Source organism: Acomys minous (genome assembly GCF_964271855.1).
Source record: "Acomys minous genome assembly, chromosome: 5".
In the NCBI taxonomy this organism is placed as follows: domain Eukaryota; kingdom Metazoa; phylum Chordata; class Mammalia; order Rodentia; family Muridae; genus Acomys; species Acomys minous.
This window is the reverse complement of record NC_140494.1, coordinates 121,283,387-121,306,141: the sequence shown is the minus strand read 5'-3', so window position 1 is coordinate 121,306,141 and position 22,755 is coordinate 121,283,387. Positions and strand designations below refer to the sequence as shown.

The window sequence follows — 22,755 nt, the reverse complement described above, 5'->3', positions numbered from 1 at the left end:
ATCCACCAAAAGGACTGGACACTCTTAAGAACCTGATTTATCTGTGGGTCCCAAAGAAGAATTTGCAGGTCCTGGTTGTGAAAATGGGGTTCCCATGTGAAGATGCGATCCTGCTCCTTCTCCCCCCGTTTCCCACAGTCCCTCTCTTCCTCATCTCTTAAATCAGACTCCGCCCAGGAGCGTGAACCATGAGCTGCCCAAGATGTAAAGTCATTTGTAAGTTCTCTGCATCTGCTAGCCTTGGTGCCCACAGCACAAGCAGGACCTTTTGGGAGTTGTCTAGGAGACCAGGCAGTGAGTGGTCCTGAGTCCGAGTGGAGAGCGAGGCCTGGTGGCCCCTTGGTCTCCCTGGCTGGCCTCAGTGCTAGGCTGCTATTCCAGCTTCCTACTTTGGCTCTTTCTCCTTGAGAACAGTCTCTTAATAGATGGAAGAAATCGGTTACTGAAGGCTTTCTGTCTGGGTCACAGTCATTCAGTCGGTGCGGTGTGCCCAGCCCTCCAGTGTCAGCCAGGCACCTGCCTGCGCTGTAAGCAGATCTCACGGTGAATTAATTTTTTTCAAATGACTAATTGAATTTAAATAGACTGAGAGGGAAAGGTTGTCCTCTGCTGACGGTGTGGATTCCCCCCAGAGCTCGCCAGAAACCTCTGCCCAGGGCAGCCAGCTTCTGGCAGGAAAGCAGGATCAGCCTTGGGGAGACCTCTGTGGATCTTGGGGACTTTTGCCTGAAAAACCCCCAAAGAGAATTCTCAGGACTTCCTGTCCCTGCCCAGAGTGGTTGGGACTTTGAGTGCTTTCAAGTCAGATGTCTGGAAGGGTCCGCAAACCCGAGTAAAAGGACGTAAGAATCAGGGCTGTTAGGGTTCAGCCATTAAGAGACTTGCTCCTGCAGAGAACCAGGGTTCGAATCCCAGAACTCACATCTGGCTCACAGACATATGTAACTCCACATCCAGAGGATCCAGTGTCCTCTTCTGCCCACCACACACATGGAACATGTACATATATACAAGTAAACCACTCATACACATAAAATTTTAAAAATCAAGAAGAAAAATCACCACATTCTTCATATTTAAAACATGAACTTGGGGCCTAGGAATAGCTCAATCAATAAAGTGCTTACCTTGCATGAATGAGGTCCTGAACTCTATTCCCAGAGCCCATGGAAAAAAGAGCCAGGTGGAACGTGCTCATAGCACCAGAGGGAGGGAGACTGAGGCAGGACAGTCCACCAGCTCACTAGCCAGGCAACCTAAACTAGTTGTTAGCTCCAAAATTCTGCCTCACAAACCAAGGTGGCCAGTGTCCTGAGGAATAATGCCTGATGTTAGCCCTCTGACCCCTGTAAGCATGAGTCCACAAGGGAAGACACACACATACACAGAGAGAGAGAGAGAGAGAGAGACAGACAGACAGACAGACAGACAGACAGACAGACAGACAGACACAGAGACACAGAGAGAGAGACAGACAGAGAATGACAGAGATGGAGACAGACAGACAGACAGACAGACAGACAGACAGTAGAGGGAGGGGGAGAAGAAAACTACCCCAAACCCATTTGCTTACAGCCTTCAGAAACCATACATGGAATGCTGGGTCAGTACGTGACAAGGATGGGGGCCAAACTATGGCTAGTAGGAAGCATTAAAAAAATGTTTCAAAAATTAAATTACTTCTAGTCAAGTATGGTGTCCTACACCTGTAGTCCCAGCACTGAGGAGACTGAGACAGGAGGATTGCCTCAAGGATGAGGCCAGCAGTGGCACGATAGACCCTCAGGCTGAAGAAGCTCTGCTACCTGTCTATGCGAGAGTGAGGGCTAAGGCTGAGTTCCAGGACAGATGGCTCAGAGTAGGCCCCTGTCTCCAAAGACAAAAACATGGGCTGAGGATGCAGCTTAGTGGGGAGAGTGGTGGCACATACTTATAATCCCAGGACCCAGGATGCGGAGGCAGGAGGATCAGAAGGTCAAAGCCATCCATGGATACATAGTGAGTTTGAGGATAACCTGGGCTACCTGAGACTCTGCCTCAAAATAATAATAATAAGTAATAATAGTTGTTGTTGTTGTTATTACTATTATTACTATTATTATTATTATTATTATTATTATTATTATTACAACAAACAAAATACACACCTGGGTTCAATTCCCAGCACCCACATGGCAGCTTGCAATTGTAACTCCATTTCCAAGGGATCTGACACCCTCACACACACATACAAGCAGGAAAAATACCAATGTATATAAAATAAAAATAAATGAATCTTTTTTTTTTTTTTAGGAATAGATATGATTGGTGAGGAACTGCACACTGGTTAGAATGTTCTGGACTTTCATACCTGCCTTCCATGTTCTGCCTCCAGTCTCACTCAGCACTCCCACAGGACTGAGCCTCTTGTGGCAAGAGTTCTTTCTGTCCTCACCCTCCATGATCCCAAGGGTCAGCTCAGCTCCAGGATCAAGGTGAGAAGTACTTCTGTCTAGAAAGCACCCCTGATAGGCCACCCCCACAGCTGGACCCAAGTTCCTCTACCCTTTAGTTACAAGCTGTGGGTGTGCTGGTGGCGCCCTACAATGTCTGGGCCAGTCGACCTGAGTCTTATTGATCGCCACCACCCAATGCTCAGTCAGGGGCTCTCACTGGGGGCTATTTGGACCCTTGGGGAGCACTGATAATGTCTGTCTAGAGATGTTTTGGGGGGGCTCACAATTTGAAGAGGGGGAGTGCTACCGTCATGGAGTGCACAGAGGTCAAGGTCTTTCTGGGACATTTGGTGGAGCACCAGACAGCTACTACGATGAAAGATTAGCCACCTTGATGGTGATAGTGCTGGAACTCTGTGGGTCTGAGCCTGGCTGAGCTCCCTTAGGGCCAGGCTATGACTGGGTCCATGTTGTGAGCTCCCAGGGTCAGTGACGTGGGGTCTGAGGGCATATAGGTTTATCAACATGGCTGAGGCCGGGAGAGGATGGCCTACCCTTGGCACCACCTAGCTTGGTGCTGAGTTGAGGAAGCCAACGCACACGCTCTCCTTCATGGCTAGCAGTGCAGCTGGCTCCACTAACTCTGCTTTGCTCTAGCAAGGCTTCCAAGGGCACAGGGAAACTAGCTGTTTGTTTTAGATGGCTTTTGAAATTGCAAGAACATAACAGAGCTTCCTGAGTTGGAAGACCTCAGATAAGGAGTGGAAAGCCAGGCTTTGGAAGAACAGGGCATCCATGTGAGGCTAGGCTGGGTTAAGACGCTTTAGCACCTCCAATAAGACAATGCAGATTCATTCCTGTCTTTTTCCACCACCCCAAACACACTCCAGGCCTACCCAGACATTCCCATTTCTCCTTGCCTGGAACCCTATGGGTCCAATTTATCCACAGTGCCTAGAACCCATGTTACCTTTCCTGAATCCTGGGAAATGTTTTCTTTTTACTATCAGAATAAAATGAATTCAGTGATATAAGTCAGGAGTGTGGCTCAGTTGTAAAGTGCTAGCCTAGCGTTCATAAGGCTAGGTTCCCCCTGCAGCATGGTGTTGGGATGGACCTCACTGGGGTGATGGGGAGTAAAGAAATAACAGAAGCCTACAGAAAAAGCTAGGATCAGGTGGGAGGTGTGCTCCGAAAGAGATACACCAGCAGCCAGAAACTCAGCACTCAAACAGCCAGAGGAGGAGGCAGGCACACATCTCACAGGGTTTCTCTGTAGGAAGCAGCCCCAGGCTGCAGCCATCAGGAGGAGGGTGGTACTGTCTGCACACACTGTCCATGTCCATACTCAACAAGGGCAAGGCTGTTGCGGGTTGGTCTGGTGCTATATGTATTCAGATGCTAAATTCTGGGTCCCAAGATGGGGCTGCAGTCCAGACAATACATTCTCACGTACACCAAACTACGTTGTGTAAACTTGGCTCTCTAATTATCTCTGATTGGTTAATTAAAAAGCTAGACAGCCTATAGTTGGGCAGATGAGAGGCAGGTGGAGTTTCGGCTCCTGGGCTTGGGGTCTCAGGTAGGGACAAAGAAGAGAGAGAAGGAGAAGAGGAAGTCACTGTTGCCGTGGGGCAGTGTGTACCATGAGCACATGCTATGAGAGCTGGCTTGATGGAGCAGAAGCAGCCCAGACAGGAACACTATGGCAAGTAATATTGGGGTCCGTGGCTGGGAAATAGCAAAATAGCTTAGAGGGTTGATATCTTCCCAGCCCTAGTGCTTTAAAGCTTATTATAAATCTACTAAGTCTCTGTGTCTTTTATTCAGAAACTAAATGGTCTAAAGTGGGTAGAAACTCCTAATAGATAATTAGAAGCGGGGAGGGGGGGGGCATGGTAACTGTCCCCTCAAAAAAATTTGTGCTTCAGAAGGCCCTTGCCATTCCCATGAGTCTGAGGCATTGGTGTCTTTGACATGGCCTTGTTCATGTCAACAACACACATTCGCTCAGAACTTCGCTTTCCACAGAAAAGGATAATAATAATAATAATAATAATAATAATAATAATAATAATAATAATAATAGAAAACCAAATGTGGTGATGGATCCCCAGGTACTTGGGAGGCAGAGCCCAGGAAGTTGGGACCAGTTGGAAAACATAAGAGAACCTTGTGATGATGATGATGATGATGATGATGATGATGATGATGATGATGATGGTGATGGGATGGTGGTGGTGATGGTGGTGGTGGTGGTAATAGTGATGGTGGTGGCTGATGCATGCAGATTGTCACCTGCTAATCCTTTTACTGTCTTTGTGAAGGATGAGGCACAAAGCCCCTACCTACCCTCTCCTACCCTCCTCTCTTCTGGTCCTGGGTACAATTCCACTCCAGCAGATCTGGCTTTTCTGTGAAAATCCACAGAGAAGCCCTTAGGAACACAAACACAAAACCCAGGCCTGGACGTGGCCTGCTACTGATGAATGTCCTTCGGGAGAGCGCTTTCCGGAACAGACTCTATTAAGTCAATTTAATTCTCTGATCAATTTCCTATAAGCCCCAGTTAAACTATTTCCAATGTTTTCCTTTCTTCATTTCCAGTTGACTGAAACTATTTTCATCAGAAACTAGCTCTTTTCCCCTTAAATTTTATAGCAGAGATTTGTCTCATAGGCCAATATTTGTCAATATCAAATCCTCATGGATAGCAGTTTCTGCTGGTTTTTTCTGCTGTTGTTGTTTTGTTGCCTGTATTTCTTACCATGTCCATCTCCTAGAGTCAAAATTTGATCTGAATTCGGTGAGAAGCATTTGATTCTTTCATGAGATCTGTCAGATGCAGCCTATGTGGTGCAGCCTTTGCATTTCCATATGCTTGTTAAAAGACTTTAGGAGTCAGTAGCTTAGCCGGGCGTGGTGGCGCTCGCCTTTAATCCCAGCACTCGGGGATGCAGAGGCAGGAGGATCACTATGAGTTCCAAGGCCAGCCTGGTCTACAAAGTGAGTCCAGGACAGCCAAGGCTACACAGAGAGACCCTGTCTCGAAAAACCAAAACTAAAAGAGTCTGTAGCTTGCTGGGTGGTTGGTGGCACACTTGGGAGGCAGAGGCAGGCAGATCCCTGAGTTCCAGGCCTGCCTAGTTTACAGAGCAAGTTCCAGGACAGCCAGGACTATGCAGAAAAACCCTGCCTTAGTAATTAATAGAAGAAAAGGAAGAGGAGGAGGAGGAAAGAAAACAAACAAAAAGTCTGTAAAAGCTTGTGGCTCTTTCTGAGCCTAAAGCATGAAGAAATTGTGACTTAGACTTTTGAGATACAGCAAGAGGTGGCACAGGAGAGGAGGGGAGTGCTCCCTGAGTGCTCACGGTGTCCTGAGGAGGGAGACTGCCACTAAGAGAGAGCATGGAAATGCTCTCTTCTGCTCGAGCTGATCTCAGTGTGTGAAGTCTTAAGTTATGAGTCCTTTTGGTGTGCTTGGGGGGCAGCTGTAGCACGCTGGTTAGTTAGCTAGTGTCACCTAGGAGAAGGGGACACGGAATCAACCTAAGTGTCCATCCACAGATGATGAAGAAATAGTGCTACACGGGGGAATGTAAGCCAGGCAGCAGGGAGCTTACCTCGCACGCACAAAGCCTAGGTTCAAGCCCCCAGATCAGCATAAACCAGCAAGGGCCCTCATCTGTGGAATCTCAGAACGCTGCCTTTAGATGTACAGGTTGAGATTAGTGTGCTGGCTGCCAGGCGCTGGGTAACTGGGAAGATGTTAGTCAAAAGATACACAGTTGGGCTGGTGAGATGGCTCAGGCCAGAAAGGTACTTCTGATCAAAGAAAGACTTGAGTTGGCTCCCCCAGGATCCACATGGTGTAAAGAGAAAATTGACTTCCACAAGTTGTCCTTTTACCTTCATGCGTATACACACACACACACACACACACACAAATAAATGTAAATAATTGTCTTAAAGACATACCATTTCAGTAGAAATAAGCAATATAGTGACTGTAGGTAATTGGATTCTTGAAAACTCTAAAAGTGCTTGTAAAGTGTTCTCAGCACACAGGTGATACCATGTTGGGTAGTGCGTGTATTAGTTCAGCCCATGAGGCTAATGCATGTTTCGTCATAGTTGGCTTCAGCAGCGAACTTGAGAAACTTACAGTCACCTGGAAAGGAAGACTTTCAACTGAAGAACTGTCCAGAGCAAAGTGGCCTGTGGCCATGTCTGTGAGGTATTTTCTTGATTGCTAATTGATGTGGGAGGGCCGGCTCGGCCCACTGCGGGCGGTTCTATTCCTAAGCAAGTGGTCTTGAGCTGTTTAAGGACGCAGAGTGAGAGGCCAAAGGAGCAGGCAGCGAAGAGCATTTCTCCGTGGCCTCTGCTTCAGCCCCGAAACTTTCCTAGTTGCTCTTCCCTCATGATCATCTCAATGATCTAAAGACTCAGAACATACAACTTGTGAGGCCGGTGAGATGCTTCAGCTGGTAAAAGTGGTTCAGGCACCAGCCAAGGACAATACGTGCAGTAAACATCAAACCCCTACCCAGATCTAGCCAATGGACAGGACATTCTTCACAGTTGAGTGGAGAGTGGGGTCTGACTTTCACACAAACTCTGGTGCCCCATATTTGACCACGTCCCCTGGATGGGGAGGCCTGATGGCACTCAGAGGAAGGATAGCAGGCTACCAAGAAGAGACTTGATACCTTATGAGCATATACAGGGGGAAGAAGTTTCCCCTCAGTCACAGTCACAGGGGAGGGGAGTAAGGGGAAAATGGGAGGGAGGGAGGAATGGGAGGATAAAAGGGATGGGATAACAATTGAGATGTAATATGAATAAATTAATAAAATATATTTTTTAAAAAGTGGTTCAGGCAAGCAAGCCTGACAACCTACATTTCATCCCCAGGACCCATTAAAAAAGAAAGGCAGGCACAGGGCTGAGATGACTCCACAGTGGAGAACACTACGTGCTCTCACAGAGGACCCAGGTTCGGTACCCACAACCACCTGTAACCCCAGATCCAGGGCATCAATCAGATGCCCTCTTACCTGCGTGAGCAGAAGCATCTGAGTGGTGTGCAGACCCTACATACATAAGGTCGAAAAAGCTCATACACACAAAATAAAATAAGTAAAAACTTAAAAGCTAGATGGGGCGATGTGCGCCTGTAATCCCAGCACCCACCTGAGGTGAGGGTGAAGTAGGAGGGTGCCTGGCAGCTGACTGGCAGCTGCTCTGGGGTACTCTACAGTGCAAACAAAGAGAGAAAGCATGCTGCTGCATGGTGGGAGGAGAGAACTAATTCCTAAGCATTGTCCTCTGACCCACACAGGCACATACAATCGCGCACGCACTCACACACACACACACACACACACACACACACACACACACACACACACACCCCAAATGTATATAAATATATTTTTAAATACAATGTTCTACTCAGAATAGAATGTTTAAATGTGTCTTCATCATGGAAATCAAATCAACTGTAAAAATTAATTCTTTTGAAAAGGTATATGGAAATGATTTCTTTTCTTCAGTTATTAAAACATACCTTAGCCAGATGTGATGGCACACGTCTTTGATCCCAGCACTCAGGAGGCAGAGGCAGGCAGATCTCTGAGTTCAAAGGCAGCCTGGTTTACAGAGCAAGTTCCAGGACAGGCAAGGCTGCACAGAGAAACCTTGCCTCAAAAACAAAAACAAACAAATAAACGAAAACGTATCTGTTTGATGGAAATGGGGGAAAAAATGCCAATTATCTATCGTGAATGTCAAAACTTGAAATAAAAAATATTTAAATCTGAGATTCCCAATTTAACTCTTTGAAACTGTGGTTAAATTTTAGTAAATATCTTATGAAAATAAAATATCGGGAGTTGTAACGTTCCCTGCCAGCCTAACTGGCTTGACAATGAGATGACATGACGGCCCCTAAGATACGTCTTCAGGGCAACAGTCACGACTAGCATTTTTCTGCTTCCTGTTCTAACAGGCCAAAGAAGAGGGGTTGCTGGGTTTTGAAATGTTTTAGGGTGGAAGAGGAAGACCAAGGGCCAGAGCTGGAGGCCGCAGAACCTTGGGTGGTAGGAGACTGGGAGCCTCGGTAGCAGGACGAGGGCGCCACCTGCAGGCCAGTGGAGGCGCAGCGGAGCAAAGAGCGAAAACGGAGGCGGCTCTTCCCCACCAACTAATCAACTATTCCTTGTTCCTTCCTTTGGCAGAGAGAAGTTCTTCCCAGTGTCTTACTGTAGTACTCAATGAATACTTAGAACAAACCACGGCCTCTCCAAGATTTTCTTTTTTTTTTTTTAAAGACAGCCCTGCCTGGAAATCACTATGGAGACCAGTTTGGCTTCACTACAGTCCTCCGGTCTCTGCCTCCCAAATTCTGGAATTAAACGCATGTGCCACCGTGCCCAGCTGGAATTTCCGTTTCTTTACACTCTTTCAGATTTGACATAAATATTTTGAGACATACCCATATTATTTTTGTAAATTGTTTACTTATCTCAAGAGAGGGAAAAAAAATCTCATAGCTCTCTGAGGTCCTTACGACCTGGTCTCGTTCTCCATCTGCCACATAGAACTGCCATCTTGGAGGCCCCATCCAGGCTTTTCCATGCTTAGGATGCTCTCCCAGCAGTCTTTCCGGGGCGTGTCAGCCTTCAGCACTCTGGTTGGCCCTCCTAGCCTGGCTGTCTCATAGCTCTCCTCCTCCACCCTCACTGGCTTTTTTTTTTTTATGAAGGGCTTGGGGACTCTCTTCATTCTTTTATTCCTGTCCTCGTGCCATGCCCCCACCCCCCACCCAACCCCGGGATCTTATTCATGTCTGTGGCATCAGGAACGACACCTAAATACCCATGTCAGTGCAGCTGCAGGTGTTCACTGGATGCATGCGATAAGACACTGCTTCCGGCCTGGGGACCCAACCAGAGCCCAGGTCCTGTGAGAGGAGCTGGGCAGTAAACCAGCAAGTTAACAAGTTAACTCCAGAGCCCATGTGTGGGACAGGAGCCTGAAACAGCTGTGAGTGTGAGAAAACTCGAGGGCCCAGTGCCCTACCAGCACGCTCTTGTGGTGGCAGCAGGGAGGGGCCTGTTAGGAGTGCAGCTTCTCTGCCAGGCCAGACCTACTGAGTAAAAAAAAACCTCTGCACATGGAGCCTAGCATCTGGTTCTCACTGTTCTCCAGGGGAGTCTGTCAGGGTCTCCAGGGAGCCTTTCCAAGTAAAGGACTGCTTATCTTCGTGTCAGTGACTATCACAAATCGCCACAAATGTAGTTGTCTAAAACCACATGAATTCACTTTTTTTTTTTTTTAAATCCTTGGGCTGGGGTAGCTCAGTGGGAAGAATGGCTGTCTAGCATCCACAAAGCCCTAGGTCAACCTCTGACTTACACACACATACACACACACACCTGCCTATAACAACATCAAATGGTGACCTTTCCTAGGGTTTCTATTGCTGTGATGGAGCACCATAACCAAAAACAGCTTAGAGGTTTATTTCAGCTTACATATGCTGAGCACAGCCCACCACTGAGGGATGTCAGGGTAGGAGCTTAAGGCAGGAACCCAGAGGCAGGAGCTGATACAGAGGCCATGGAGGAGTGCTGCTTACTGTCTTGCTCCTTGTGGCTTGCTCAGCGTGTTTTCTTAGGGGACCCAGGACCACCTGCTCACAGGCGGTACTGTACACAGTAAGCTGGGCCCTCCCACATCCATCATGGATGAAGAAAACGCACTGCAGGCTTACCCACAGGCCAGTCTGGTGGGGGCGTTTTCTCGATTGCTGTTCCATTTCCCAAAATGACCCCAACTTGTGTCAAGTTGACACAAAGGCAGCCAGCACATGGACAAAACGTCTGCTCCCGAATGACCACAGCTTCGCCTCAAAGGTAAGATGGATCCCACACTAAACCCAGGCTCTCAGGAGAACGGGAGGTCCTCCTTTGAACATTAGCCACGGACCTCAGAATAAACCTCTTCCGGGGAAAACCACGTGTAGCTAGAAACACAGAAATATAGAAACCACACATATTTAATTTTTGAACTCCACACCTGCCCCGGATGCTAGGAGAAACAACACAGACAGACAATGAGGAACGCAAACTTCGGACTTGTCCCGACTGGAGACCCAGCTGTGTGGCCTCACACAAGCGAAAACAACCCCCCGGGCCCCCTCCTCCGCCACGCCCCCGGTTTTCTAATGTGTGAGAAGTGATGATGACAGATGCGGGCAGCGTTAAATAAGGTCCAGAGCCTTGTAGAGCACACCACAGCTGGCTGGGACTAAGAGTTTGGCAGACACCAGCTGTTCTCACCTTCAGTGCTCTTAGAGTGAGGTTTCCCTGACTTCCTGAATGTTCACTGTGAATATAGACTTCCACATGGGCAGCAGGCTGGTCAAAGAGACCTTAACCTAGCCTGAGATACCCCGTGGCAGCCAGACCGGGTTGAGAAGCCAGCACAGCAGGGGCTTCCGGTGCCTGCAAGAAGACACAAGTCGGGCTCCTCCCACTTTTCCTGAAGCCACAGCTTGAGATGTCCACACCAAGCTCTAAGGACCACAGGCCCTGCGCAGCTCCTCTGCCATAGGTTAATGGTTGTTTATTCTGGTTCTGATTATAGAGGCATCCCTGCCCAGCTAGCCGGCTGCTGAGGAGGCTCAGGGAGCGCTACAATCCTCTCTCCTCCCCAAATTAGGGGAAGATGCAGAATCAGCAGCTAAACAAAAATCCTCTCAGCCCTGGCTCCAAGCTCAGCCCTGCCTTCTCCCACCTAAAGGGACTACCAGCATCTTTCTGATCTTGGAAAGTGTCAAGTTCACGTTCCAACGCTGTAATAAGACACCAGGACCAAAGCAACTTGGGAAGGAAGCTTGATTTCAGCATACAACTCTCAGGTCACACTCTATCACTGAAGGAAGTCAGGGCGGAAACCTGGAGGCAGGAACTGATGCAGAAGCCATGAAGGAGAGATGCTTACTGACTTACTCCCCATGTCTAGGGATGGCTGCACCCGCCAGTGTAATGGGGCTTTCTACACCAATCATCTATCAAAAAAAAAAAAAAAATCCACAGCCCAGTCTGATAGGGGCATTTTTCTCAATTGAGTTTTCCCTTTTCAGATGGTGCTAGCTTGGAAAAAGAAAAGAAAAAGAAAGGAAGGAAGGAAAGAAGGAAAGGGAGGACCAAGGTCCCCTCTGACCCTCTCTAATAGCCCTGGCTGTCCTGGAACTCACAGACACCTACCAGCCTCTTCCTCCTGAGTGCTGGAATTAAAACTGTGTCCTACCGCACCTAGTCCTACATTATTTTTGTTTGTTTGCTTGCTTATTTCGGTTTTTCCCAGTCAGGGTTTCTCTGTGTAGCCTTGCCTGTCCTGGACTCACTTTGTAGACCAGACTGGCCTCGAACTCACAGAGATCCACCTGCCTCTGCCTCCTGAGTGCTGGGATTACAGGCATGCGCCACTGCGACCGACTCAGCCCTATATTCTTACTATGAAAAAAGAAAAAAAAACGTTCAAAGAACTAAAGCTCGGGGCATCAAATTGTGTGCCTTCAGGCCCTCTGTGAAAAGCCATCCCTTTCTGTCACTGTGGAGAACAGCTCTGGGATCAGGTGCCCTGCATGAGGGAGGGTGTGGGGAAGGGTCTCCACTGCCTGTGGAATGGCCCTGTCACCCGGACCTGGAACCCGTCCACATCTGAGCCTTTGTCCTTCAAAGGCTGTTAGCCCCTGTGTTCCCACTAACAACTGAATTCCAAGGCCTCCCCTGAACACAGGGCCAACGATACTATTGTTCTAAGCCCTTGTCAAATATTTATAATACAAACAATATTACATCAATAGCGGGAATAAAAAAAAATCACCCATAATTCCCCAAACCTGGAGAGTGGACAGTTTGGTTTTCTTTTGATTTGGTTTTTGTTTTTTGGCTTCTCCTCCACCCACAAGAATGACTGTTCCAGTGCTGGGCTTCTGCCCTAATGCAGTGCCACACTGGGCACGGCATCCCCAGCGCTTTCCTGAACTGCAGCAGCCTTCCCAATTAGCTTTTAAACAGGGATGCTGTTGCCAACAGCCGCTGCTGAGAGCTGGGCAGAGAGAGCAGAGCTGAACCTTCGTTCAAGGAGCTTTTCCTTTCCGAGGCTGTGTTCTCAGGCCACACTCTCAGGTGTTTGGGGTGGGGGGTTGGGGGTCCTGGGGAAGAGGTGGTGAGTATTTCTGCAGCTCCTGAAAAGAGCTGAGTGTGGGGTTTTGCCTGCGGCTTGACGTGAGCTGGCACTTGATGGCTGCAGGAGAACTGAGGGTCAAGGAATGTCTCTAGACTCTCTGAGTGAGGTGAAGTTTTGTCCCCCGGGCAGTCTTGAAAGGTCTTTATCCCGGAGGAGGAACCCCGACTTCTACTGAGAGTGGATTGAGGAAGCTGTACAGACCAAAGAGCAGCCTCCTGCTCCTGCTGGCCTCGATGACTTCTCTCCAGTGTCAGCGGGGCGGGGCGGGGCAGGGCGGGGCAGGGCGGGGCGAGGAACTGTAATTCAGACTGTAAGCGCGATTACAGTTGCTGCTGGGAAAACCCACCCACCATCCTTGTGTCCTAGAGCCGTGCGAGAAAGCACCGTGGGTTCTGTGTATAACCTCAATGGGCAAGCCCTAACCTAGAACACCCTGAGAGGCGACAAGGAAGGAGACAGGGTCTCTGTTGTGATGTCCCCACAGTGAAGCAGGCTGAGGCAGATTAACTGGAGGTCCCGTCCTGCTTGTGCATTAGAAGCCCCAGAGAAGCTTATGGGTCTGATGACACACACCCATAAACCCAGAAGTTGGGAAGCTGAAGATGAAGGATGGTGAATTTAGGAAGACACTGTCTCAAACACCGTCCCCCCCCCTGAAATTTTTTTTTTAGTGTGTGTATGGGGATTGCTCGAGCATGCGTGTGTGTGTGTGTGTGTGTGTGTGTGTGTGTGTGTGTGTGTGTATGCATGGGTTCAGGTACATGTGTCCATGTGTGGAGGCCAGCGGTGTCTGCCTCTACCACTCTCTACCTCTCTTTCTGAGAGACAAGTTGAACTAGTTACACAGCCTAGGACAACCTTCTGCCTCCATCCCTTCTTTCACCTCCACTTCCCCACCGGCATTCTGGGTGTGCATCACCACACCCATCTCTGTAGGGCTAGGAATGGAACCCAGGGCTTCCTGCACGCCAGGCAAGCACTCTACCAACTGAGCTACACCTCCGACCTCCTAGTCTCTGAACTGAAAAACAACAAAAACTCAAAGAAGATGTTTTATTTTATTATTGATTGATTTTTGGTTTTTCGAGACAAGGTTCCTCTGTGTTAGCCGCCTTAGCTGTCCTGGACTCACTTTGTAGACGAGGCTGGCCTCGAACTCATAGCAATCCTCCTGCCTCTGTCTCCCGAGTGCTGGGATTAAAGGCGTGCGCCACCATGCCCGGCTAAAGAAGAGGTTTTAAACAGGTTGAACTGGTGTTGCCTGTAGCTGGAACCGAGATACGCTGGATTGGTGCAGAGTTCTTCTGGAAGGGCACACTACAGTTTGGATGTGGTTTGCATGTAAGAAGCTCCATAGCTGGTCCTGCCAGTCTACGTGGCAGTGTTGGTAAGTTATGAGACCTTTAAGAGGTGGAGCTTTGCTGGACATGGTAGCCCACGCCATTAATCCCAGCACTCAGGAGGCAGAGGTAGGCAGATCGCTGTGAGTTCAAGGCCAGCCTGGTCTACAAAGTGAGTCCAGGACAGCCAAGGCTACACACAGAAACCTGTCTCAAAAAACAAAAACGAGAAAGAGAGAGAGAGAGACAGAGAGACAGAGACAGAGAGACAGAGAGAGAGACAGAGAGAGAGAGAGAGAGCAATTTTTAAAGGGTAACTAGGGAGCTTGCCAGGGCAAGGAAACCCTCCCCCTCCATTAAACAGTGTCTCTCTGAACTAGACAATTGTCCCTGGGCTCTCCCCTTGTAAACAGGGGGCTGCCCAAGACAGAGTCAACTAAGAGCTTGGCTGATGTAAAGACAGTGCCTGGGAGTGGCAGGCTGGGGTCTGAGACAGGCCTGGATATCACAAGGCTTTTCACCGGCAGCTTTTCTGTTGCTCTTGGACTATCTTATTCTTCAGGTCAGATAGGCCTGGAGGCCCTGCTGGCCACTGGAGCTGGTAGTTTCTTGTTTTTAATATTCAGGTGTGTGTGTGTGTGTGTGTGTGTGTGTGTGTGTGTGTGTGTGTACACATGCACGCGTGCACTCGTGCAAGCATATACATATGTGTGTATGTGTTTTACATGTATGTGTATATCTGTATGTACATGTATGTGAGTCCATGTTTGTTTGTGGGTGCATGGGTAGTTCTGTGCATGCTAACATCCAAAGCTGAGTGTCTTCCTTGGTCACTCTCCATTTTATTTATCGAGGCAGGGTGTCTCACTTGAAGCCAGACCTAACCCACTACCTGGTCTCGTGTCTTAGCCAGTGTTCTGTGGCTGTGAAGAGACACCATGGCCGCAGCATTTGATTGGGGCTGGCTTATGTTTGAGAGGTTTAGTCCACTATTGTCATGGCGGAAAGCATGGCAGTGCCCAGGCTGACATGGTGCTGGAGAGGCACCTGAGAGTTCTACATCTGGATCTGCAGGCAGCAGGAAGAAGAGTGAGCCAGTGGGCCTGGCCTGAGCCTCTGAAACCTCAGAGTCCACCCTCCAGTGGCACAGAAACTTCCTGGAGCTATTTTGAGTGGTTTACCTGCCGGCCTAAGGAGCTTCCTACAAAATGGAATTTGAAGGAAACTGTTACACATCAGACTGTGAGAAGGTCAGGAAAGGAGGTCACAGGAAGGTGAACCCTAGCCACACCCCTAGCAAGGTCTCCAAGGTCTTCCCCCCCCCACCTTATAGTACCACTAAGAGGAAGCCAAGTCTATAGGAGGCCCTGCCCAGGCCTAAATGAAAAGGCAGCTTGTCCACGCTGTCCTACCCTGTGCTGCCCCCAGTCCTCATCTTTACTGCAGTGACAATGGCCGAGGTAGAAGAAAGGTCTGCAGATGCTATGAAGCTCAGACTGTTCTGATCCGAAGAGTGATGTGCTTCGGCAGACAGGGGAGACATGGAGACATGGGGACAGCTGTTAAAGATGGAGGCCGGGAACGGAGAGACCAGCTGCAAATCCAGAAACATCTGGAGCAGGAGGCTGAGAGATGAAGGCTGTTCCTCTTCTTCCCTGCCCCACTCTTCCTCTTTTTCTTCCCCTCCCTCCCTCTCTCCCTCTCTCTATCCTTCTGTCCTTTCTGAGACAGAGTTCCACTGCCTAGTCTCTTGGGCATTGGATTTCAGGTGTATGTCACCACTCAGGCCTGGACAGAGCCTTTTCTTTGATTTTCATGTTTTTATTTATTGTGTGTATACTGTGCAAGCACCAAAGCATGCAAGGCGATAGATATCACAGGACAGCTCTCCCGAGTGGGTTCTCTCCTTCCACAGTGGGTTCTAGAGAACAAGTGGCCGGCTTGCATGGCAAACTCTTTTACCCATGGAACCATCCCAACAACCCACGCAAGGCATTTTGAACAGACAGAGAAGGGAGTTACGGTCTGGGTTGAGTCTAGAGGAGCTAGCAAGTCCCCTGAGGGGTAGGCCCATGTGGGGTAGTCAAGGAGGAGACAGGAAGTGCCCAAGAAAGGACAAGATGGAAGGTCCTGGGTTCTGTGCATTGGACTGGTTCCTTTGAGTTAGTTTGTTGAGCTGCCAGAGGGAGCCTGGCCTCTAAGACCGACCCATCCTTCCTACGGTCTCCGGGCCTGATGCATGCAGATCCCTGCAGCGTGGGCGCTCAATTCACCCAGGCCTGACACGCTACCTCCATGAACCAACACTGGGGCTGGTGGGGAAGAGCCAAGGGCCCTGCACATCTTAAATCCACTCTGTGCTCTGTGCCCACACAACTCTTCCTGCTGTGCTCTGTGGCCACATCGGTAGCAGAGGACACCTGCCTCAGAGAAGAGAAAGTCTTGCCCAAGACTCTCTGGATATAGGCCGCCTGGTTTCTGGTGCTCACCCTGCCTGGTGGTATTACCCAACACCATCTTGGCAGGTGGCCTGCAGTCTTGTTGGGCATTTGGAGGTGGGGTGGTGGCTGTGCCTCTCTGAGGACATCTGGTGCTTCTATCCTCCCCCCCCCCACCTTTGGCTTGGGCACTTGTCAGTCTGACTTTCCTGCTCTGTGCCACTCTCTCCCTCGGGTCCCTGCCATCGTCCCACCAGCTTGCCTCAGCAGTCGCACTGTTGCGGTGAGTCCCCGCTGCCCACCCCTGGCTGAGTTCTCTTTCTTCACCCCCAAGGCACCCCATCCTTCCCAGGCGCCGCATTTCCTTGGGTTGCCCAAAAAGCCTAAAACAACACTTAGTCCCAAAGACCTGGGTCGACATTCCAACTCTGCTACTTATGTTCTGTGACTATGTGACCTTGGGCAGGACACTTTCCGCTCAGGGCCTCCCCTTCCCCAATATGACACTGCGAGTTGAATGCAGTACTCTCCAAATTCTTCTCTGTGCCACTCATTTCTCCTTCCCCTGCTCTGATCTTCCTGTGCGCTCGCCATCCCTGTCCCCCATGCTCCACGTGATGTTGGAAGATCTAGCTACCTAGCTACATCCCTCCCCGCCTCCTGATATAGTGTGTATGCGCATGAGTATAGAGATAAGTACCACGTGGACTGGATCTCTTAGACCCAGAGTTGCAGGCAATGTGAGCTGCCTGGTGTGGATGCTGGGAACTAAACCCAGCTCTTCCATAAGAGCACCAAGTGCTTTTAACCACAGACACATCCCTCCTCCACGCAGTGTTTTATCACTCGGCTAGACTCTGAACTCCCTGAGAGCAGAGGGCTGCAAGACTGTTATGAATTAAGACAAGCTAACGAACAGAGAGCCTGTTTCTCTTCACATGCCTGCAGTGGGCGGGACTCTGGGTGGGCACTAGGAGGCTCTGTTTACCTTGGCTACTGGTAGTGGGTGCATGCCCATAGGGTGGGTTCTGCAGGTTCTGCAGGGAGTACAAAAAGGCCTTCCGGGGACTGCTGCATGCCTTCTTCTGCCCCCAAAGCCCATTCCTATGCCATAATCAAAAGATGAGATCAGACAACACACAGGGCTCAGGTTCATCTGTTCCTGCTTGGGCAGGGTGGGGGCTGGAGGTGGGAAGATGAATGCAGGGCAGCCCTTGCTCTCTCCTGCCAATAGCCTTCCTTAAGAAGACAAAGCCGGATCTGCATCTGTGTGTAGTGGAGTTAACAGCTCAGAGCCCCATTTCCAACCTCTGCTTCGAAGAGGATGCCTGCCTGCCTATGTGGCTGTCACTTTCCCCTTAAGCACTTAGATCTGGGAGTGTTGGAGACAGAGCTCAGTTGGTAAAGTGCTTGCCTTGCCTTTCAAGCATGAACATCCGAGTGCCATCTCCACTGCCCATGATTAAAAGGGGCAAAGGCTGGAGAGAGACGGCTCAGCATCAAGAGCTATTGTTGTTCTATCAGAGGACCAGGACTCAGGTCCCAGCACCCACATCAGGTGGCTCCCCTGTAACCTGGAGGTTCCAACTGCCTCCATGGGCACCTGCACATGCAAGGCATACACACACACACACACACACACACACACACACACACACACACACACAGGAATTAGTGGCTCAGGTTTGTAACCCAACACTGGGGGGGGGGGGAGGCGAAGACAAGTGGATCCCTGGGGCTCACTGGCCAACCAACATACACGAACACACACACACACACACACACAAGTTCTGAGAAGACAAACCCAGCCACAAAACTAATAAAGCAAAGTGCCCAATGTCATGATCCGATATCTGTAGAAGGGGGGCGGAAGGCAGTTTGCTCCAACACGTCTCATCGATATCTTTCAGAAACAGACCTAGAAAGGACCAGCGCTTTGCTAGAGGCCCAAGTTGAATGGAGACTGGGGCTTGTTCTTCCTAGCGCCCATACCTGCCAGCAAGGCAGGGCAGAGGACAGAAGGGAGGCAACTAGAGGGAGGACCGAGTTGTCTGTAGCTGCCCACTGGAGCCTTTCAGATTGATTCTGGGGACTGACTGCCTGCCTGCGGTGGGGTGGGAGGAGGAGGAAGTGGCTTCCGCTGCTCTTCCGCACCTGAAGGAACCAGCTTCCAGATCTCCGCAGCCAGGTTGCTTTGTCTTCTATGCCCCTTCATCTCTTGTCTCTGTGTCCACTGACTGACAGAGGGCCATGCCCAGCACCTCCGAGGCTGCGGAGATGAGTAGAGGGTTGCCAAGGACCCACTGTCCTAGGCAGACTGATGGCAAATGTCATCATCGGCCAGGGGCTTCTCAGCAGAGGAGAGGACTCTCATGGGGTGGGACATCACGCCAGTTGCTTTCATGTCCTTCATTCAGCAAGCTGCAAGGTGGCCTCTGGGCTCCCAGACCTCAGATCTAAGGGTAATGTAGAGTACCTGCCAGAGAGTACAGGGTGCCAGAGACGACCTTGTGCACCTCAAATTCCAGCTAAGGGGCACCTGAGGCTGAAGAGCAGCGGGAGGCTTTGGAGGTGAAAACGTCTAGGGTTCCGGGACAGGAGGACTGACTCGGCCCAGGAACTGGGAGGAGAGGCCATCGCTCGGCTCCTCCCCGGGGCCGCCCCGCCCCGCCCCTGCCGGGACAGCCTGGGCGGGGACCCGCGGCGGGAGGGCGCGCCGCTTGGTGCCCCAGGTGCAGTTCCCATGAGCCTGGGGGCCGCCTTGACCTGGGAAGAGTAGCCCATCTCGGATCTGCTCTTGCTGCCTCTCTACGCCCTGTCCACTGGAAGCCAGTGAGCCTCAGAATCCAGGTAACCAAGGGCGGGACTCCCAGCCAGTGTCCCCCTCGGGTCCTGTCCACGCGCTCCTTCTCTCTGCCGCTGAGCCGCGGAGCTCGGGTACTGCTTGGAGATGGAGCTTGGAAAGTTTGAGCCCAGACGGCAATACATCAGACAACTGCCATGGTAGACACTTGCACCCGCGCACCCAGAGCACGTGAAGGAGGGGAGGCTTCTTCCCTAGCCTGAGTACCTCGGGGTTTTGTTTTGTTTTTGTTTGTTTGTTTGTTTGTTTGTTTTCTCTCTTAGTTAGATCAACAAAGCAGACACCCTTCCCCATCCTGGTTCTCCATCCCTGGGATGGGAGCTAACAGTTGGTAATTCTTAAACCTTAGGGATGTTTATATCTGCACTTCCCGCCTTCTCCCACCAGACCCACACTATGAACTACTCAGTGCGCAAGGAAGGCAGTTTTGTGCCCAAGGATGCTAGGCCTGTGCACTGATAAAAAAAAAAAAAAAAAAAAAAAAAAGTGCCCAGGCACAGGGAGCTCCCCATCCCCCCGCCCCCGTCTTATTTTGTTTGATCAAGCCAGGTCCTCACAGATGCCCATTCCAGCACTCCTAAGCCAGGGGCTGATGAGCCTAGGTGGTGAGGTGGGTTGCAGCCTGCAAATGCAGAGCACCAGAGCCCACTAACCTTCACGGGTGTGTGCACAAAATGGGCTTCCTTCAATTGGACTGGGAGAAGCGCTCGCCGCTCGCTGCTCGGTGGGAAGAAGAAAGCTGCGCCTTCTCCCAGAGCCAGAAAGAGGAGATGCATAGGCTGGGGGATCCTAAGGCAGCCACCATGGCTGTCATGGATGGACGCCCCTGATTTCACTTTTTCTCAGGGACAAACCATGCAGTTGGCAAATGAAGAAAGAAAAAAGACCCCAAAAGCGTAAGCATTTGGCATAAGCACAGTAGTGGGCCTCAGCAATGGCCTCTTAGACCAGGCGCTTCTGTGGCTTAAGAGATTGCTATATTTGCTAATTATTGTAGCGGGGGCCACATATAGAAAGGAGACAACTTGCAGGAATAAGTTCTTTCCTTCCCTCATGTGGGATTGAGGATTGCAGCAGGTTGGCAGGCTTGGTAGCAAGTGCTTTTATCCACTGAACCCATTTGCTGGGTCCTTTTCAGCTCGTGCTCTTGACCAGCAGGGGTCTATTTCTCCTTGGGCTCCCTTGAAGTTCAGGAGTGCGCAAGGCAAAGTCACCTCCAAAAAGAACTCAAATCCCCTTAGGAAACTCTGCCAAGCCCTAGCTAGCCCCTTGTTAAGCTCCTGGGACAGCAGGAGGCAGGACCTGCACTGTTCCCTTCTGTGGCCATAGTACTTGGCGCAGGGAAGAAACAAGGCCAAAACAGTGTGAGTTAACTAGAAACAGGTGGGTTCTTGACCAGCAGACAGGTTTCTGCACCTGGGAGAGCAGGAAGGGTGTTGAAAAGTAGGACCAGAAAGCTGTGGACACACCCTGTCCATGCTTGGGACAACTTCAATTTACTTTCTTTCTTTTCTTCTTCTTCTTCTTCTTCTTGTTCCTTCTCCTTCTTCTTTTTCTTGTTTTTTGTTTTGTTTTTGTTTTTGTTTTTTGAGGACAACTTTTCATCAACCCCGCCTCTTGTAGGGCCAAAGAAAGGCAGGCAGGCTGCTGGGTGAAGTGGACAGCGTGTCCCTTGCCCGAGCTGAAGGAGGAAAGACTTTGGCTACCTAGTGGAGCTCCTCCACACTGCTCAGGATTCTCATTTGAAAACATTAATCGTCATGGCCTCTTCTTGAGTCTTTCCACCCTGCAGGGTTGCCAGGGATTGGGGAAGGAATTTGCATCTCTTGGCTCAGTTTCCCCTAGTGATAAAGTTTTGTGAGCAAATGGGTGCTCCAAAGGCATCTGTATGCTGCAGAGCAAACCCAACAGGTGGCTTGTGTGTGTGTGTGTGTGTGTGTGTGTGTGTGTGTGTGTGTGTGTGTGTGTGTGTGTGTGTTGGGGGCTTCTCTACGTGGCATTTTTGTCTCCTTGAGCAGTAACTGCATTTTAGTGTTTCTCCTAAGGTGGGCCTCACCAGGAGCACACAGCAGCTTTGCAAGAAGTACTCACTGATCAAAAAAACAAAAAACAACAACAACAAAAACCTTTATGGGAAGAAAAACTGCCAGAGTTCATAAACTGGAGAGCCTCGAATCCCTCTGTCCTTCTCCCCTCCCGTGTGAGGAGAAGGGACACCCTGATGTAGAAGCAAAGGCCTTTAAGCTGGCCGACCCCAGAGTCACCTAGAGGGCTATCTGCATGAGCTGACGGCCACTGCGAGGGGCAGTGGGAAAGTCCCAGTGAGAGGGAATCCCACTTTCCTAAGGAGGGGTAGAGGCTAAGATGAGCCGAGCCAAGTGTAAGAGGCCAGTCTGAGAGGCTAGAGGGAGCTCAAAGACTGCCCTATAAATGCAGGAGAAAAGCCTGGAGTGGGGGGGGGGGGTAGGGGGACAGGGGATGGGAGGTGGGGAGCCACACACCCTCATACAGAAACACAGCTTTTCTGCATGACCCTGGGAGCTTTGGCACTTTGTCCCAGCCCTGCCTTTGACCCCAAATAGCTCTGTTCATCATCAGAGCTGGAAGGCACCTGCTGAATCTTGGCGTTGTCTCAGAGAGCGCAGGAGCCCAGCCTTGAGGACGGTGTGACTTCCCAGCTTGTTGGGATAACTGGGGAGACGTGTGGGGCTGCCAAGGAGACAGCAACAACAGCCATAAAGCCCCACCTGAAGGAATGAGTCAGGCTGGGGCTTCTCTTACAGCTGAGGCCACTGTAGACCTCCTCAGCCCTCTGTTGTCCTTGCCCACAGCCACCCTCTGTGGAGAGAGCAAAGCCATGACTGAGACCTGGTTTTCTGTCCCCTTGAACATTGGCTTTTCCCTACAAGTTCAGTGGCTTTCCACCACAGTGGATGGAAAAGTACGCCTGTTGCAATACTTCATGAGTCAGTGTCCACGCTATTTCCTAGTGTGTGGCCCTCACTTGGAGACGGGGTTGGATTTTGTTGTTGTTGTTTTGTTTTTGTTTTTCGAGACAAGGTTTCTCTGTGTAACCTTGGCTGTCCTAGACTAGTTTTGTAGACCAGGCTGGCCTCGAACTCACAGACACCCACTTGCCTCTGCCTCCCGAGTGCTGGGATTAAAGGCATGCACCACCATGCCCAGCCAGGGTTGGATCTTTAGGGAAAGAAGCAAGGAGACTGTTATGAAACTGTAAGCTGGCAGACATGTGAGAATGTCAATAGTTTTTTGCACTTGAGGAAAAGGATGGTGTTCTCCAAAGGGGTGGCCCAATTTCATCCCCATCTCTGCCCTGTCTGCTAAGCTGGTTTTGAGTCTGTAGTATTTTTCTGCCTTCTGACCTTGGCCAGGCTGGGATTGCTGGCGGCACG

At 50.2% G+C, this 22,755-nt stretch overlaps 1 protein-coding gene across 6 annotated transcripts in view; it reads left to right on the top strand.

Moving 5' to 3' along the window:
* The first annotated feature begins 19,191 nt into the window (after positions 1–19,191).
* PAQR5 (progestin and adipoQ receptor family member 5) overlaps positions 19,192–22,755 on the top strand; it is a 78,691-nt gene continuing 75,127 nt past the window's right edge. For 3 of the 6 annotated variants that reach the window (XM_084781173.1, XM_084781174.1, XM_084781170.1), the window contains exon 1: positions 19,231–19,329. The gene's annotated coding sequence lies outside the window, so the exon portion shown is untranslated. Of the gene's footprint in view, positions 19,330–22,755 lie in introns of all 6 variants that reach the window. The other 3 variants (XM_084781169.1, XM_084781176.1, XM_084781172.1) reach the window with 3 other exon arrangements.